This window comes from Macaca fascicularis, chromosome 10 (genome assembly GCF_037993035.2).
Source record: "Macaca fascicularis isolate 582-1 chromosome 10, T2T-MFA8v1.1".
Taxonomy (NCBI): Eukaryota; Metazoa; Chordata; class Mammalia; order Primates; family Cercopithecidae; genus Macaca; species Macaca fascicularis.
Genome location: NC_088384.1, coordinates 73223865 through 73241404, shown reverse-complemented (window position 1 = coordinate 73241404; position 17540 = coordinate 73223865). Strand labels below are relative to the sequence as shown.

Sequence of the window (17540 nt, the reverse complement as noted above, 5' to 3'; positions counted from 1 at the left end):
TGTGAGAAATACATCTGTTATACAGGATTACAGACAGTGGCGTCTTCTTCCACATTGCAGTTTAACTCAGGCCTGGCACCAAACTAGTGTTTTTTGATGAGATTGTTATCAAGCAAGAGGATGAGGCTAGTTCTGTAGTATGGTACCAAAGAGAAATTAGCCTGTTTCATGGACAAATGCGGAGAATAGGGTACATAATTTTAATACTTGAAACATAGCCATGAGTGTAATCTGATTGTCAGAAAGTATTCAATTCTTAACCTATGGCCCTTATTTTGACCAAACATAGTCTGAATGTTACAAAACTTTAAATTATTTATACAAGTAAAGTCACATTATTATTGATTAATTGAAGCTCCTATTTTTGTCCCTGATAAATCATATGGGACCTTTAGTTATATCTCCAATGTGCACTCTCTCTATATTTCTGGACATATCAACAAACTCTTTCTCAGCTGCTGTGTGGCATTGGTCATACTCTTTCTCTCCTACCGAAATGCTCCTTATTGAAGGAGCCTCACCTTCATCAGCACTGCAGCATCCATGGTAAAGATGTAGGGAAGATAACTAAGACCCCAGCTCCGTGCTTCACCTGGTTGCCTAGGCCCTTTGAAGAAATCTCACAGTGTGGCATATTGTTAGTCTCCCTTGGACAAGAAAATATCAAGTCCTGCCTCCCTAGATACCAGCCTACCTAATGAAGCCTTCTAAAATAGTGGGCTTTAGAAAATCAAATCTCATATCTGAAGGTAGAGGTAATCATCATTGTTCCAGAATGGTGGCATTTCTGGCCCTTGAGTGCACTGTAAAGGCTGATGAATGTCAGTGGTTTCTGGCAGATTTAATGCTTAGGCAAGGGAAGGAAGGGAGGAATCAAGGAAGAATAGGAAATAGTGAAGAGAGTAAGTAAGGAGTGGGGAAATAAAAATATGTCTGTGATCAGCAGTGGTAAAATTCCCCTGAAATTTGTTAGAGATACAACTTAGTAGTTGCCTGAAGATGCTTACCTTTCCCTAGTGGTATTTAAAATCTCTCTCTCCTGCCACTTGCATTTTAGTTCGTTCTTTCTTCTTTCATGTATGTTTAATTTTTGAAAATAAATGGAGATTTATGGTAGTATCAGTGGTATTTTTTCCATTTTTTTCTCTTGAACCATGTTTTCTTTGCTCCAAAAAGCAAATGGCAGTCTTCAAAGGACGATTTATTTTCTATTTGTATAAATTGAGTATAAGCTGCATCCAATTCCTAGTGCATGCGTAAAATTCTTTTTGAGGAAATGTGACCAATATATACCATTTTATTGAATGTTTCTTGAAATTGGTGTCAAGCTGTTTTTTTATTTCATTTCTTTTGGGATGCCTAATTGAATTGAAACTTCATTATTTCATTCCATGGCTTAGGCCACCTTTAGAGGGAATATACCATGTGAGCTCCTACTTACCCATTAAGACCAGATATCCACTAGGCACTTAATGGGCTAATGTGTTCCTCTTTCACCTCCCATGTCCTAAATTTAGCATTAGCTAAATTGACTAATTAAAGTAACTCTAGCCTTATCCCTCTTCCTAGTGGATATTGATTTATTTAAACATTTCATCACAGAACTTTGTACAATTGTTAGGCACTTCTTACATGATCCTGAAACTGAAATGTCAGATGTGTGTAGAGTATTATAACCTAACTGACCATAATGAGATACCAGGATGGCTATGACAAAAATAAGGGAGGTGGTGAGAGTGGAATAAAAAGTGTTGGAGAGGATGCTGAGAAATTGGAACACTCAGACATGGCTGGTAGGAATGTAAAATAGTGGAGCCACTGTAGAAAACATTTTGGGGATTCCTCAAAAAGTTAAATATAACCATGGAATGACCCAGCCATTTCACTCCTAGATATGATGCCCAAGATAATTAAAAACATATGTTTTCAAAAGAACTTTGACATGAATGTCCATAGCAGCATTTTTTTCTCATAGCCCAAAAGTGGAAACAACCCAAATGTTCATCTGCTGATGAATGGATACACAAAATGTGGTCTATCCACACAATGAAATATTATTGAGCTATAGAAGGGAATGAAATACTAAGATATGCTACAATGTGGATGAATCTCAAAAACATTGTTCTGAGTGAAAGAAGCCAGACACAAAAGGTTACATATTGTAGGCTTTCATTTATATGAATGACCCAGAATAGATAATGGAGGCAGAAAGCAGTATGGGAGTAGCCAGGGGATGACAAAGCAGGGGATAGGGAGTGACTGTTTAATGGATACGAGATTTAATGGATCTGAGATGAAATGTCTTGAAACTAGATAAAGGTGGTGGTTGCACAACATTTTGAATGTTCTATATACAACTAGATTTCACTTACACTTTCAAAAGGTTAACTTTATGTTAAGTAAGTTTTACCACAGTAAAAAATAAGCAAACTCACAGAATTTAGAGTGAAATTCTAAAATCTTGACAGCCACTTGCTTCCTTCATTTTTGGGGGGCTAATCTTGTATAATTTCAGGCTTAGGCTACCTTTGTTGGGGTAAGATTACTTTTAAAATTCATAATGCTTTTTTTCTAAAACAAAAAGTTCAGTAGAGATAAACAAAAAGAAGAAAAATTAGAGTTACCATAATTGTACCACTTAGAACAATTCTTAATATTTTTGTATGTGTATTTCCTGTGGTTTTTCCAGTGTGTAATACATGTACACACACTCTATACATGCACGTACATATTTATGAAATAGGGTCATTTTGCATATAGTGTTTACAACACACTTTTATCATTTAATGATGCATTAGAAAATAGTTTGGTCTATTTTCTATAGTTTCACAAGTACACAGCATAACACTTTTTAAATATATCTTCAGAAAAAAAAACTAGCAGCAAAATAGGGTAAAGATCATGTTTCATTTGTCTTTGAATCCCTGGAGTTGTTCAAAAGAAATAGCCACTTTATTGGATTGGGTTGCACTGGATTGGATGTGATTGAATTAAACTTAGAATAACTTCTAGAAACCAATGAAGAACTTCTGAAATATTCAGCATCTTGTTTTGTTATCATACTCTCTTGGCTACATTTTAGTTGGTGACTTGATATACCCTTTTTTCCCCTCAGGATGTCGGGATTATAGAAGCCTGAGTGTTACATGAAGTGAATGTACCCATGTATTCTGTTTTAGTTTACTATAGCTGCCACAACAAAATACCACAGACGGGGTGACTTAAAAACGAAACTTTATTTTTCTCACAGTTCTGAAGGGTGGCAGTCCAAGATCAGATCAACAGGTTTAGTTTCTCCTGAGGTCTTTCTCCTTGGCTTGCAGATGGCTGCTCTCTTGCTATGGCATCACGTGTCCTTTTCTCTGTGCATGCGCTTCCCTGGTGTCTCTGTATGTTCTCATCTCTACTTCTTGTAAGGACACCAGTCAAATTGGATCAGGGCCCACCCTAACGGCGTCATTTTAACTTAATTACATCTTTAAAAGCCCTATACAAATATAAACACATTCTAAGGTAATGGGGGTTAGGGATTCAACATATGAATTTTGGGGGTACATGTAGGCATACCTCATTTATTGTGCTTTGCTTTACTGTGTTCCATATTGTGGGTGTGTGTTTGTTAATTTTTTAAAACAAATTGATGGTTTGTGGTAACTCCGTGCTGAGCACATCTGTTGGCACTGTGTTTTCCAATGGCGTAGGCACTTTGTGTCTTCATGTCAAATTTTGGTAATTGTAATATTTAAAAGTTTTCACTAAAAATTTTTAAAATTTTTAATTATTATGGGCACATAATAGTTGTGTATATTTCTTTTTCATTATTATTATATCTGTTATGGTGACCTGGGACAAGTGGTCTTTGATGTTACCATTGTAACTGTTTTGGGGTACCACCAACCGCACCCAGAGAAGACAGTGAACTTAATCTGTAAATGTGTGTGTTCTGACTGCTCCATCAACTGGCTGATCCCCCATCTCTTTCCCTGTCCTCCGGCCTGCTTATTCTCTGAGACACAACGGTATTGAAATTAGGCCAATTAATAACCCGGCAGTGGCCTCTAAGTGTTCAAGTGAAAGGAAGAGTCACATGTCTCTCACTTTCAATCAAAAGCTGGAAATGATTAAACATAGTGAGGAAGACATGTTAAAAGGCAAGAGGCCGAAAATGAGGCCTCTTGCGCCAGTTGGCAGAGTTATGAATGCAAATGAAAAGTTCCTGAGGAAATGAAAAGTGCTACTCCAGAGAACACATGAATAATAAGGAAGTGAAACAGCCTTGTTGCTGATAAAGAGAACATTTTATTGGTCTGGATAGATGATAAAATCAGCCACAATGTTCCCTTATGCCATAGCCTCATTGTAAGGCCCTAACTCTCTTCAATACTGTGAAGGCCAAGAGAGGTGAGGAAACCATAAAAAAAGTTTGGGCCATGGTATGCAGGTAGCTGTCCCTACCTGCTTCTTGCTGAGGCTGCCTCAGAACCCCTGTCCACTGCTTCATGATTTTCTGTTGTCTCTTGGCAAAAATGGCAAATAATTATGCTGTTCTGAAGAGGCTGGAGCAGAAGGATGCAGAGGTGGATCAAATCATTGAATATTTTAAGCAGCAAGTTGCTCTACTTAAGGAAAAAGCCATTTTGTAGGCAAATTTGAGGGAAGAGAAGAAACTTTGAGTAGGACCTGCCAAAGTGAAGGAGGAAATTGAATGGAAACAAGAGCTAATTCAGGCAGAAATTCAAAACAGAATGAAGCAAATACCATTTCCATCTGGTACTCCGCTGCACGCTAATTATGTGGTTTCTGAAAATGTGATACAATCTACACCAGTAACAACCATATCTTCTGGTATCAAAGAACAGATAAAAAGAGGAGCAGGAGAAGAAAAGAAAGCAAAAGAGAAAATTGAAAAGAAAGGAGAGAAGGAGAAAAAATAGGAAGCACCAATAGCAGGAAGCACCAACTCTAAGCCAATAAATGTTTCCCATCTAGATCTTTGAATTGGTTGCATCAAAACTATCAGAAAATATCCTGATGCAGATTCTTTGTATGTAGGAGATGTAGTTGTTGGGGAAATATCCCAAGAACAATTGTCAGTGGTCTGGAGAATCATGTTCCTCTTGAACAGATGCAAAATCAGATGGTGATTTTACTCTGTAACCTGAAACCTACAAAGATGAGCGGAGTATTATCTCAAGCAGTGGTCATGTGTGCTTGCTCACCAGAGAAAATTGAAATCTTGGCCCCTCCTAATAGAGACAGAATTACTTTTGATGCTTTCCCTGGAGAGCCCAACAAGGAAACAAATCCTAAGAAGATTCTGGGAGCAGATCCCACCTCATATTTATACTATGATGAGTGTGTGGCTGCATACAAATGAGCTCCCTTTGAGATGAAAGGGAAGGGAGTGTGTAGGGTTCAAACTATGAACAACAGTGGAATAAAATAAAACAAAATGCTTTCATTATTGAAATACATTGGAGAAAACCTTATAAAAAGGAATATATTTGCCACTTGTACCAAAAACAAACAAACAAACAAACAAACAAAAAACAGGAAAGTTTGAGGCTACCAGAGTTTGGTTTATGAGGTTTAAGAAAAGAAGCTATGTCCGTAACATAAAAGTGCAAGGTGAAGCTGCAAGTGCTGATGTAGAAGCTGAAGCAAGTTATCCAGAAGACTAGCTAAGATAATTGATGAAGGTGGTTACAATAAACAACAGATTTTCACAGTATACATGAAACAGCCTTTTACTAGAAGATGATACCATTTAAGACTTTAATAGCTAGAGAGACGAAGTTGATGCTTGGCTCAAAGTGTCAAAGGACAGAATGACACTCTTGGTAGGGATTAATGCAGCTGGTGACTTTAAGTTGAAGCCAGTGCTCATTCAACATTTACAAAATCCTAGGGCCCTTAATATTAACGCTGAATCTACTCTGCCTGTGCTCTATAAGCAGAATCACAACACCTGGATGACAGCATATGAGTTTGTGGCATGGCTTACTGAATATTTAAACCCATTTTTGAGACCTACTGCTCAGAAAAAAAGATTCCTTTCAAAATATTACTTTTCATTGACAATGCACCTAGTTACCCAACAATTGTAATGAAGATGTACAAAGAGCAGTCATGTTAACATAACATCTATTCTTCAGCCCATGCACCAAGGAATAATTTCAACTTTTAAGTTTTATTATCTAAGAAATATATTTTATAAGGCTATAATTGCCATAGATAGTGTTTCCTTTGATGGATATGGACAAAGTAATTGGAAAGCTTCTAGAGAAAGGAGTAACCATTCTAGATGCCATTAAGAACATTTGTAATTCATGGAAGGAGGTCACAATATTAACATGAACAGAAATCTGGAAGAAGTTGATTCTAACCCTTGTGGATGACTTTGAGGTCCATTCAAGTTCAAGGCTTCAGTGGAGGAAGTCATAGCAGATATCATGGAAATAGCAAGAGTATTAGAATTAGAAGTGAAAGTCTGAAGATGAACTGAATTATTTCAATCTTGCAATAAAACTTGAACTGATGAGGTGTTGCTTCTTATGGATGAGTAAAGAAAGTAGTTTCTTGAGATGGAATCTAGTCCTGGTGAAGATGCTGTGAATATTGTTGAAATGACAACATAGGATTTGGAATATTACATAAACTTAGTTGATAAAGCAGAGCAGGGTTTGAGAGGATTGACTGCAAATTTGAAAGAAGTTCTACTCTGAGTAAAATGCTATTAAATAGCATGACATATTGTGGAGAAATCTTTCATGAAAAGAAGTGAATTGATGTTTTAAATTTCATTGCCTTATTTAAGAGATTACCACAGCAAACCAAACCTTTAGCAGCCACTATCTTGATCGGTCAGTAGCCGTCAATATCAAGCCAAGATCTTCTATCCCCCCAAAAATTATGACTTGCTGAGGACCTAGATGATTGTTAGCATGTTTTGGCAATGAAGTATTTTTAAAATTAAGTTATGTGCATTGTGTTTTTAGACATAATGTCATTGCACACTTAATAGACTACAATTTAGTGTAAACCTAATTTTATATGCACTGGGAAACCAGAAAATTTGTGTGACTCGCTTTATTGCAATATTTGTTTTATAAAAGTGGTCTGGAAGTGAACCTGCAGTATCTCTGAGGTATGCCTATAATTCGGTGTTCATAAAATATACCAAACTGAGAAAGACAATGTCATTGTGTCTATAAGAATCTTACCATGGGGACTCGGTTACAGTGGGTCATCCAAATCTACCAAGAGGTAGATTTTCTTAAGTTTTTATGAATGGCTCTGATTAGCAGAGGAGAAAATTGATAAAAAATATGTGTGGCAAGAATAGTAGGAAAAATGTTGGACATTTTTTGTTCTTAAACTAAGAAAATATCTAGGTTGCGTGCGGTGGCTCACGCCTGTAATCCCAGCACTTTGGGAGGCCAAGACGGGTGAATCACCTGAGGTCAGGAGTTCAAGACAAGCCTGGCCAAGATGGTGAAACCCCGTCTCTACTAAAAATACAAAAATTAGCCCGGGTGGTGGCAGGTGCCTGTAATCCCAGCTACTTGGGAGACTGAGGCAGAGAATTGCTTGAACCCAGGAGGTGGAGGTTGCAGTGAGCCGAGATCATGCCATTGCACTCTAGCCTCAGCAACAGAGTAAGACTCCGTCTCAGAAAATAAAAAGAAAATATCTGCCGTTAGCATAGGAAAATTCGTTATAGCAGCATATTCCCACTATTTTAATGGCCTGAAGAGAAACAGCACTGTATTAGCAGTTCATAATTAACACATAAGCAGGGTTTGTTGATCAGTATTTTTGGGGAAAAAAGGCTTCACATTTGGGATTTTTTGGTGCTAAATAGAAGACACTCCTTTCAAATAAGAGCAAATTAGGATAAATTTGTCATTTTTTGGAGATAAATTATGAACATTTTAGATTAGTAGAATCTTCCTAATGATGAATTTCATTTCAAGGACAAGTTTTGTTAAATTTTATCTTCAAGATCTGTAAATATAGAAACTTTGAAATAATTGTGTGTGTTTTTTTAATTTTTTTTTTGGAGACAAGGTCTTGCTCTGTTGCCCAAGCTGGAGTGAAGTGGCTCAATCATAGCTTACTGCAGACTTGAACTTTTGAGTTCCAGTGCTCTTCCTGCCTCTCCCTCTTGAATAGTTGGAACTACTGGAACGTGCCACCACACCTGGCTAATTAAAAAAAAAAATTTTAGTAGAGACAGAGTTGCCTGGGCTATGTTGCTCAGGTTATGGAAGAGTTTTTAAAAAGTGTTTTCATATTGGATAATGACTCCTTTAAAATGTATACTCTTCACTTGAGCAGGGGATAAAGAATTGTTTTCTGAAGTTTGGCTTGAGAAAACAACTGTTTGGCTTTTAAAATCCAAGTGGAAACTTGTTTCAAATGAAATGTTTTTATTTCTCTTATTTAAAACAAACATAGTTTATAGCCTTTATATATTAACAGTCAGTCAAATAGCAGAACCATCTACATTTATTCAAAGTAAGCTAGATTAGTTTGTGTGTATTTTCATGTAAGTCAAATAGGCATTTGCTTATGAGGAGTCATTTAAATGCAGCTTTACAAGAAGTGGTACAATTGTCTGCAACATTTCTTTCTCTCAAAATAATTTGGATGAAATAACATCAGAAGATGTCAATTTAAATGTACCACTTGAAATCCAGTTAGTTTTTGATTATTCACACTAATGGAAGGGGAGTGTAGGCATGTAGACTCCCAAGAGACCTTTAATCCAAAAATGACTTTTTAGCATTTGAAGATATTTGGGTAATACATTTGGATAACGGTGTGCTTCATGTCCTTTGACTTTTTAAATTAAAAAAATTTTTTCAGAGATAGGGTCTTACTCTTGTCACTCAGGCTGGAATACAATGGCACCGTATAGCTTACTGCAGCCTTGAACTCTGGGGCTTAAGAGATTCTCCCACCGCAGCCTCCAGAGTAGCTAGGACTACAGGTGTGTGCCACCACACCTGGTTAATTAAAATTTACCTTTGTTGTTGAGAGAGGGTCTTGCTATGTTGTCTAGGTTGGTCTTGAACTACTGGGCTCAAGCAGTCCTCCTGCTTTGGCCTCCCAAAACACTGGGAATACAGGCATGAGCCACCATGCCTGACCCTTTTGACTTTATTGACAGCCTTTGAATTTTAAGTAAATACTGAAATATATTTAGCTGACTGGAATATATATAGGAGACTTTATACTTCTTTCTTTAGATCTTTGGATTTTCTTAAGAGAGCACTTTACAAGACCCTTTGTTTCTCAGATATACATATAAACAGCAACACATTTGAAAGATAAATTTCAACTCATGGTTAATGTTATTTGCAGGGAATAACAAAATACATACTATTTACTTAGGGTTCTATTTGTATTTTACTTTCATAGTTAGAAATCTGTTTATTTTTCTTTCTTTTTGTTAGGGACAGGGTTTTACTCTGGCACCTAGGCTGGAGTGGAGTGGCTTAATCATAGCTCACTTCAGCCTTGAACCCCCCCAGGCTCAAGTGATCTTTTCTCAGCCTCCTGAGTAGCTGGGACTACAAACACATGCCGCTCTGCGTGGCTAATTATTTTTATTTTTATTTGTAGAGTTGCGGTCTTGCTTTGTTGCCCAGGCTGGTCTTGAACTCCCGGCTCAAGTGATCCTCCTGCCTTGGTCTCCCAAAGTGTTGGGATTATAGGCATGAGCCACTGCACCTGGCCAGAAATTTAAGTAAAATGATTGTATTAGGGTTCTCCAGAGAAACGTAATATGTGTGTGTGTGTGTGTGTGTGTGTGTGTGTGTGTGTGTGTGTGTGTGTGTGTATGCAATTGGCTTACATGATCACATGATTATGGAGGCTGACTAGTTACAAGATCTGCAGTTGGCAAACTGAGGATGGTTGTTAGTCTTTTTGTTTCATTGAAAACATCAGTTGATTGGATGAGGCCCATCCCATTACCCTGAATAATGTTTGCCCAAATGTCTGGGCACCTGTGGCCCAGTCAAGTTGATACATAAAATTAACCATCACAATGACCTACCTTAAAGTTCTTAGTTGTACATTTTGCATTTCTCATCAGGAACCTAGGCTAATTTACAATCTTTGATACTGATTTCAACCACAGTATAATGAGTTATCAATGACGACAAATCATGATCATTTCCAATACAAATATTAAGTTAACTCTGATTATTTATACATGTTATTTTTCCCACATTGTTCTAGACAGCAGGATACAGAGGTAAACCAGGTAAAGGTGCTCATCTCCTGTGACTTATATTCCAATGGGAGTGACAGATAATGCCCAATAAACAAATAAATGTATATTAAAATGTCAGATAGTGATAAGCATAATGAAAAAATAAAACACAGTAAAGGGGTGCCATTTCAGATAGGTTGGTTAGGAAAAGTCCTGAATGAGTGACATTTGTACAAAGATGAGAATAAAGTGACGGAACAACTTATGTATACCTTGATAAGCACATATTTAAGTAAAGCTTTTGGCATGGTTTAAGGTCTTTCTTTCTTATATCTCTATTTTGCATGCTGTGGTGCTACTCAGCTATCCCTTCTATGAAAGCATGTTGCTCCAACTTCTGGGAATACAATGGGCAGACACCCCATAGCTGTCAGCCCCTTCAGGGACTTTCCCAGCTGCAGGGAGCCAACTTGACTAAGGTAACCCTCCTTCCCAGGATGGCCCACAGTCAATGACTGATTGCTGTGGAAATATACAGTCCTATCTATTTTGGCCCAGCTAGAGACAACTCTGAAGGGCCATTCTGGCTCCAGAGTTCCCTGCAGGGTCAGCCAAGACTGTTGGTAGATTTGGATCACAGTTTAACTTTTTCCTCTGTCCAAAACTGTTTCATTCCCCTCCCTTTTCATAGATTTGATCCCAAAGGTACTCCTTAATATACCTCCTGCTAATCTTGGTCTAGGGGTCTGCTTCCCAGAGAAACCACCATTTACTATGAAGTTTTGTGAACTTACAACTTATTTATGATCTTATCTCAATAATACTTGGCCGCTGGTTTTATATCAGGCCATGGTCTGCTTCCTGACAGGATCTTACATGTTAATATGAACTTTTCTGACTCTAGCACTCTGAAAACTGACTTTATACCTACAGCACAATTTGGAAATTGCTAAAAAGGTTATGATTCCCCTAACCACTTTGATCTTATTATTTCACTGAGAGATATGTTGTTTTAGAAGCATTGGTTTATCTTCACTACCCTACAGGAGTCTAATATATTGTTTTATTTAACTAGAGTCTGGTCAACATTAACCTCTTTTTCATTTGTAAAGAGAATGATACGGCTGGGCGCAGTGGCTCACATCTGTAATCCCAGCACTTTGGGAGGCCGAGGCGGGCGAATCATGAGGTCAGGAGATCGAGACCATCCTGGCCAACATGGTGAAATCCTGTCTCTACTAAAAATACAAAAATTAGATGGACGTGGTGGCACAGGCATGTAATCCCAGTTACTCAGGAGGCGGAGGCCGCAGAATCACTTGAACCAGGAAGTCAGAAGTTGCAGTGAGCCGAGATCGCGCTGCTGCACTCCAGCCTGATGACAGAGCGAGATTCCATGTCCAAAAAAAAAAAAAAAAAAAAGAAAAAAGAATGATACAAATTCATATCAATGAATAGAGATTTTCAAATTATCTTCATGCTGCAAAAGGAGAGAAATCACTTTATAACTTATAGCCATGAAACTATTTCCATTAAATATTTAAGAAACGCAAAATTCTTGGTAATGGCAACAAAGTTAAACAATTTAATATGGGGGATTTTAAAAAAGCGATTATGTTTAATTATTTCAGGGTTTCATATAACTTTTGAAAAATTAATATATGATATAAATTCCCATTTACTGTGTAATTGGTATTATTTATGAAAGATCTTCATTCTTTCTGTATCAAGAAACATAGCGGTTAGATTTGTAATTTAGATAATCTATAAGCATCATCATGAATTCTTCTCCAACCTGATACCAAAGGTATTTAAAAAAATCTCCGTACCAATATCTGTCATGGACATAGATATGCACATTCTTTCCAAAATTTGAGTATATGAAATACAGAAATATATAACAGTGATCATAAATCATGATCTACTAGAGAATGTCCCAAGAATTGAAGACTGATTAAAATTCAAAAATCAGTGTCATTAGTCATATTATCAGGCTTAAAATTAAAAACCAGCCAGGTGCTATGTCACAGTGCTTTGGGAGGTTCAGGTAGGAGAATCACTTGAGGCCAGGAATTCGAGACCAGCCTGGGCAACATAGGGAGACCCTATCTCAACGATTTTTTTTTTTTAATAAATTAGCTGGGCATAGTGGAACATGCACCTGTAGTCTCAGCTACTGGGGAGGCTGAGGTGGGAAGATCACTTGAGCCCAGGAGTTCAAGGTTGCAATGAGCTATGATTGCACCACTACACTCCAGCTTGGGTGACAGAGCAAAACTCTCTCTCTAAAAAAAGAAAAACCATATATTCCTTTCAATAAATATAGGAAAACTGGTTGACAAAATTCACTATCTGCTCATGATAAAAACTCAGAAATCTAGTATTAGAAGGGAACTTAAGATTCCCTACCATTGATGTGAATTTGTGTCATTCTCTTTATAAATGCAAATTAGAAGAGAACTTCCTTCTAATACTAGGGATATCTCTGAAAAACTTTCACTTAACATTATACTTGATGAAAAACTGAATGCTTTCTCCCTTAGATTGGAAACAAGGTAAGAATGTCTATGCTCACCATTTCAGTTCAACATTATGCTGGTCCTAGCCAATGTAAGAAAGGAAGAAAAATAAAAGGCAGAATGGAAAGACATAAGTGAAATAGTCTTTATCTACAGAAGACATGATCATCTATGTAGAAAATTCTAAGGATTATACAAAAATGCTGCTAGAACAAATAAGTGAGCTTAGCAAGGTCTCAGGATACAAAAGTCAATCCCATTTCTATATAATAGCAGCAGTCAGAAATTTCAATTTCCAAGTGTTATTTTATATAAAAATAAACTCAAAATGGATCATAGACTTAAATATAAGCACAAAAAATGTAAACGTTTCATAATAATTCATAGGGGAATAAAAAGCTGGAGTTGGCCGGGGGCGGTGGTTCGCGCCTGTAATCCTAGCACTTTGGGAAGCCGAGGCAGACCTAGATGTAAATTCCAGACTTGCACTTGAATCACATTCTTGCTACATATTATCTATACAATCTCTGTTAAATTATTTAGTTTTTCTTAGCCTCACTTTCTTACCTATAAAATGGAGCTAATATCTGCTAGGAAGTGTTAATGTAAGGCAATGGTTCTCCAAGTATGGTCCCTGGACCAGTAGCATAAGCACCACCTAGATGTTAGAAATGGAATTCAGACCCACTGCTTCAGAAACTCAGGGTGGGTCCCAGTAAATTGTGTTTTGCCTTTCAGGTGATTCTGATGCTCAAGTTTTAGAACCATTGATGTAAGGGTTGTGTGTATTGTATGCTGAGTTTCACAGTGTTTGCTATGTACTTAGGCACATAATTAATTTTAAAAACAAATGTCTACCCCAGCAAATCTATTCTCTTCCCTTACACTATTTATACCAGAAATGCTGTCCCCATTTTTGTAAACCTTAGCATTCTTTCAGGACCCAACTCAAATTCCATCTGCCCCCAGAATTCATTCCAAATCATAATAATTCTCTGCCCCCAAAACATAGCACTTAATAGCCAGACCTTTTGGTGCCCACTGGTAATCACTAGCCACATACGCCTATTGAGCACTTGAAGCATAGCTATTATGAATTGAGATGTGCTTTAAGTGTAACATATACACTGGATTTCAAAGGCTTAGTACAAAAAAGGAATATATAGTTGACTCTTAAGCAATGCAAGAGTTAGGGGTACAGACCTTCTACACAGTTGAAAATGTCTGTATAACTTTTGGCTCTTTGAAAATTTAACTACTAATAGCCTACGGATGACCTCCAGCCGTATTGATAAGATAAACAGTTGATTAACCCATGTTTTGTAGATTATATGTATTACATACTCTATTCCTGTAACAGAGTAAGCTAGAGAAAAGAAAATGTTATTAAGAAAGTCATAAGGACTTATAAGGAAATATATTTACTATTCACTAAATGGAAGTGCAGCATTTTAAAGGTCTTCATCCAGTGAGTTTTATACTTTGATATGTTTTCATGTTACTAACTAGCATCCTTTTGTTTCAGCTTGAAGAACTCCCTTTAGCATTTCTTGTAAGGCAGGTCTAGAGGTGATTAACTAATGTTTGACAAAGGCACCCTGAATACACAATGAAAAAATGATAGTTTTTTCCAAAAATGATGTTGTGAAAACTTTATATCCACCATGAAAATAAGAGAAATCATCTTCTTATCCTACATCATATACAACAATAAACTCAAAATGGATTAAATATTCAAGTGTATGACCTGAAACTGTAAAAATCCTTGAAGATAACATAGGGAAAAATCTCCATGACATTAGTTTTGGCAGTGATTTTTAGGATATGACACCAAAAGCACAGACAATAAAAGTAAGAATAAACAAGTGGGACTACACTAAACCAATAGGTTTCTGCTAAGCAAGGAAATACCAAAGTGAAAAGGCAACCTATGGATTGGAGATATATTTAAAAATCATGCATCTGATAAGGAATTAATATAAAAAATAGGAAACTTATACAACTCAGTAAAAACAAAAACAAACACCAAAGATGGGCAAAGGACCTGAATAGAAAATTTTCCAAAGGATGCATACAGATGGCCAATAGGTATATTACAAGGTGCTCAGTCATCAGGGAAATGCAAATCAAAGCCACAGTGAGACATCACTGCATACATGTTAGAATGGCTGTTATAAAGAAGAGACAAAAGAAAACAAGTGTTGGTGATGATGTGGAGAAGAGGGAACCTTATACATTGTTGTTGGGAATGTAATTTGCTACAGCCATTATGGAAAGAAAACAGTATGGAGGTTCCTTGAGAAATTAAAAATAGAACTCCCATATGATCCAGCAGTCCCATTTCTGGGGTCTCATCTGATGGAGATGAAATCAGCACATTGAAAATATATTTGTACTTCCAGGTTTATTGCAGCATTATTAACAATAGCCAAGATATGGAAACTACTGAAATGTCCATTGATGGATGAGTGCATACAGAAAATATGCTATTTATATACAGTGGAATATCATTCAGCCTTTAAAAAGAAGGAAATTTCTGTCATTTGTGACAATTGTGAAATACATTATGTTAAGTAATTCAGGCACATAAGAACAAATACTGCAGGATCTCATTTATATGTAGAATCTAAAATAGTTGATCTCATAGAAATTTTAGAGCATGCGATTTTGTATGCACAGCATGGAATAGTGGTTGCCAGTGGCTGAGTGGAGGGAAAATGGGAAGCTGTTGGTCAAATCATAGAAGCTTTAAGTTGTAAATAAATTTTGGAGACCTAATGTATCATATGGTGACTATAGTTAATAAGAATGTACTTGAAATTTGCTAAGAGAACAGATCTTAAGTTTTCCGAACACACACACACACATGTACCCACACACACACACGGTAACTATAACAATGTGAGATTAGGGATGTGCTAATTAGCTTGATTGTGGAAATCATTAGATACATATATGTATCATTAGATACATATATCTAAACATTTTGTATACCTTAAATATGTATAATTTTTATTTGTCAATTATACTTCAATAAAGCTATAAAAATTTTTCTGTTCTGAAGGAAAACATAAAGAAAGATTATATTTTAGAAGAGTAATAAGAAATAAATTTTCCTGGATAATTTCATTGTTTTCTCTACAAAGAAAGGAAGAAAATACTTTTTCCATTAAAAACAAAAAGAAAATATCTGATGTGCCCAGTGATTCTGAGAAGTCACTTATGATAAACACAGCAAAATAATATAAACATTATGTTACCTGTTTATCATTTAGAATATTTTTGAGTTTGGCATTATATATAGTCTCGAACTCCTGACCTCAGATGATTCACCCGCCTCAGCCTCCCAAAGTGCTGGGATCACAGGCGTGAGCCACCACGCCCAGCTGCCCTTTAATCTTTATAACAAATATGCATCACAGGTGTTATCTCCTTTTATAGATGAAGAAAGGCAAATGTTAAGACCAAAACAAAACTAGCAAGTGGCAGAGCTAAGACTTAAACACAGATATTTCTGACTCCAAAACCTATGCTTTTAACCGTACTGCACCATAGAGAAAACTGGTTTTACTCATCTGTTCCTATTTTATGGATGAGGAAATTTCCCCATACTTATATATTTTATGTAGAAATAAAAATCATAAACAATTTTTAAGCTCTAAGATGACATTATTGATTTGTATTTTTTGCAATATTGGTATAATTTCAATACTCCTATAAAGTTTGAGGCTCTATTATTTTGAGATAAACAGGGAATATAAAGGACAATATTTAATCAAATCTGTGAAGTAGTAAATAGATTATTTTGTAATAGTTTTAGAGTATGCGATTTCATATGTACAACATATTAAAAAGAAGGTCTTGAGTTACAGGTTGAATATCTCCAATCCAAAAATCCCAAATCTGAAATGCTCCCAAATCTGAAGGTTTTTGAGCACCAACGTGACACCATAAGTAGAAAATTTCACATCTGATTTTATTTGAAGGGTCGCGGTCAAAATGTAGGCACACAACACAAAGCATCTTCAAAGGAAAAATAAAATTGTCTTCAGGCTTTGTTTATAAGGTATATACATGAAAAAATAAACGCATTAAGTGTTTAAACTTGGGTCCCATCTCCAAGATATCTCATTATATATATACGAATATGCCAAAAATATGAAAAAATTCAAAATTCAAAACACTTCTGTCTCAAGCATTTTGGATAAGGGGCACTCAACCTGTAGTAAGGAAGATGCCTATAGTTGATAAAATATTAAATTTGGTGGGATTTAATGAAATACGAATACTGTGACATGATTCATGCAAAGTGGTTTTTCATTTACTAGAATTTTGACCTTTTCTAAGTAAACTCTGGCTTTCTTGCAGAGTATCTGTTCAGAATATGAATTTGCATTTACGGTTTTTAAGGAATGATCACTGTTTTCATTACACTATAAAAACATGTAAATGATAAACTTTTTAATATAAAGAGGTAGTTTTTTCTATTATTAGTTCTATAAACAAATGCCTGAAGATATAGTTGTAAGAAAGTTCCCAAACCAGTATTCTTATCTTGATGCTAAGCGTAGCATTTGATTTGGCTTGATTCATACAACTAGAAAGGGGTTAATATTTATATAGAGTGAGAGCTCTGCCTGTAATTGTTACTCATCTTGCAAATGAACCTTGTATTTTTAATATACATATACCCCTATCTTTTTAGTCTTAATGTTTTAAAGTATCAACTTTCTTTTTTTGCTTCAGAGGGTGGTAGGATAGAGCTTGTATGTACCTCAGCTCCAGCTGCTGCCAAA

At 36.2% G+C, this 17540-nt stretch overlaps 1 protein-coding gene and 1 pseudogene across 5 annotated transcripts in view; both read left to right on the top strand.

Moving 5' to 3' along the window:
• The window catches only part of MACROD2 (mono-ADP ribosylhydrolase 2), a 2109916-nt gene that overhangs the window by 126171 nt on the left and 1966205 nt on the right, over window positions 1-17540 (top strand). The gene's annotated exons all lie outside the window — the stretch shown is intronic.
• LOC141407896 (aminoacyl tRNA synthase complex-interacting multifunctional protein 1 pseudogene) lies at window positions 4372-5557 on the top strand (annotated as a pseudogene).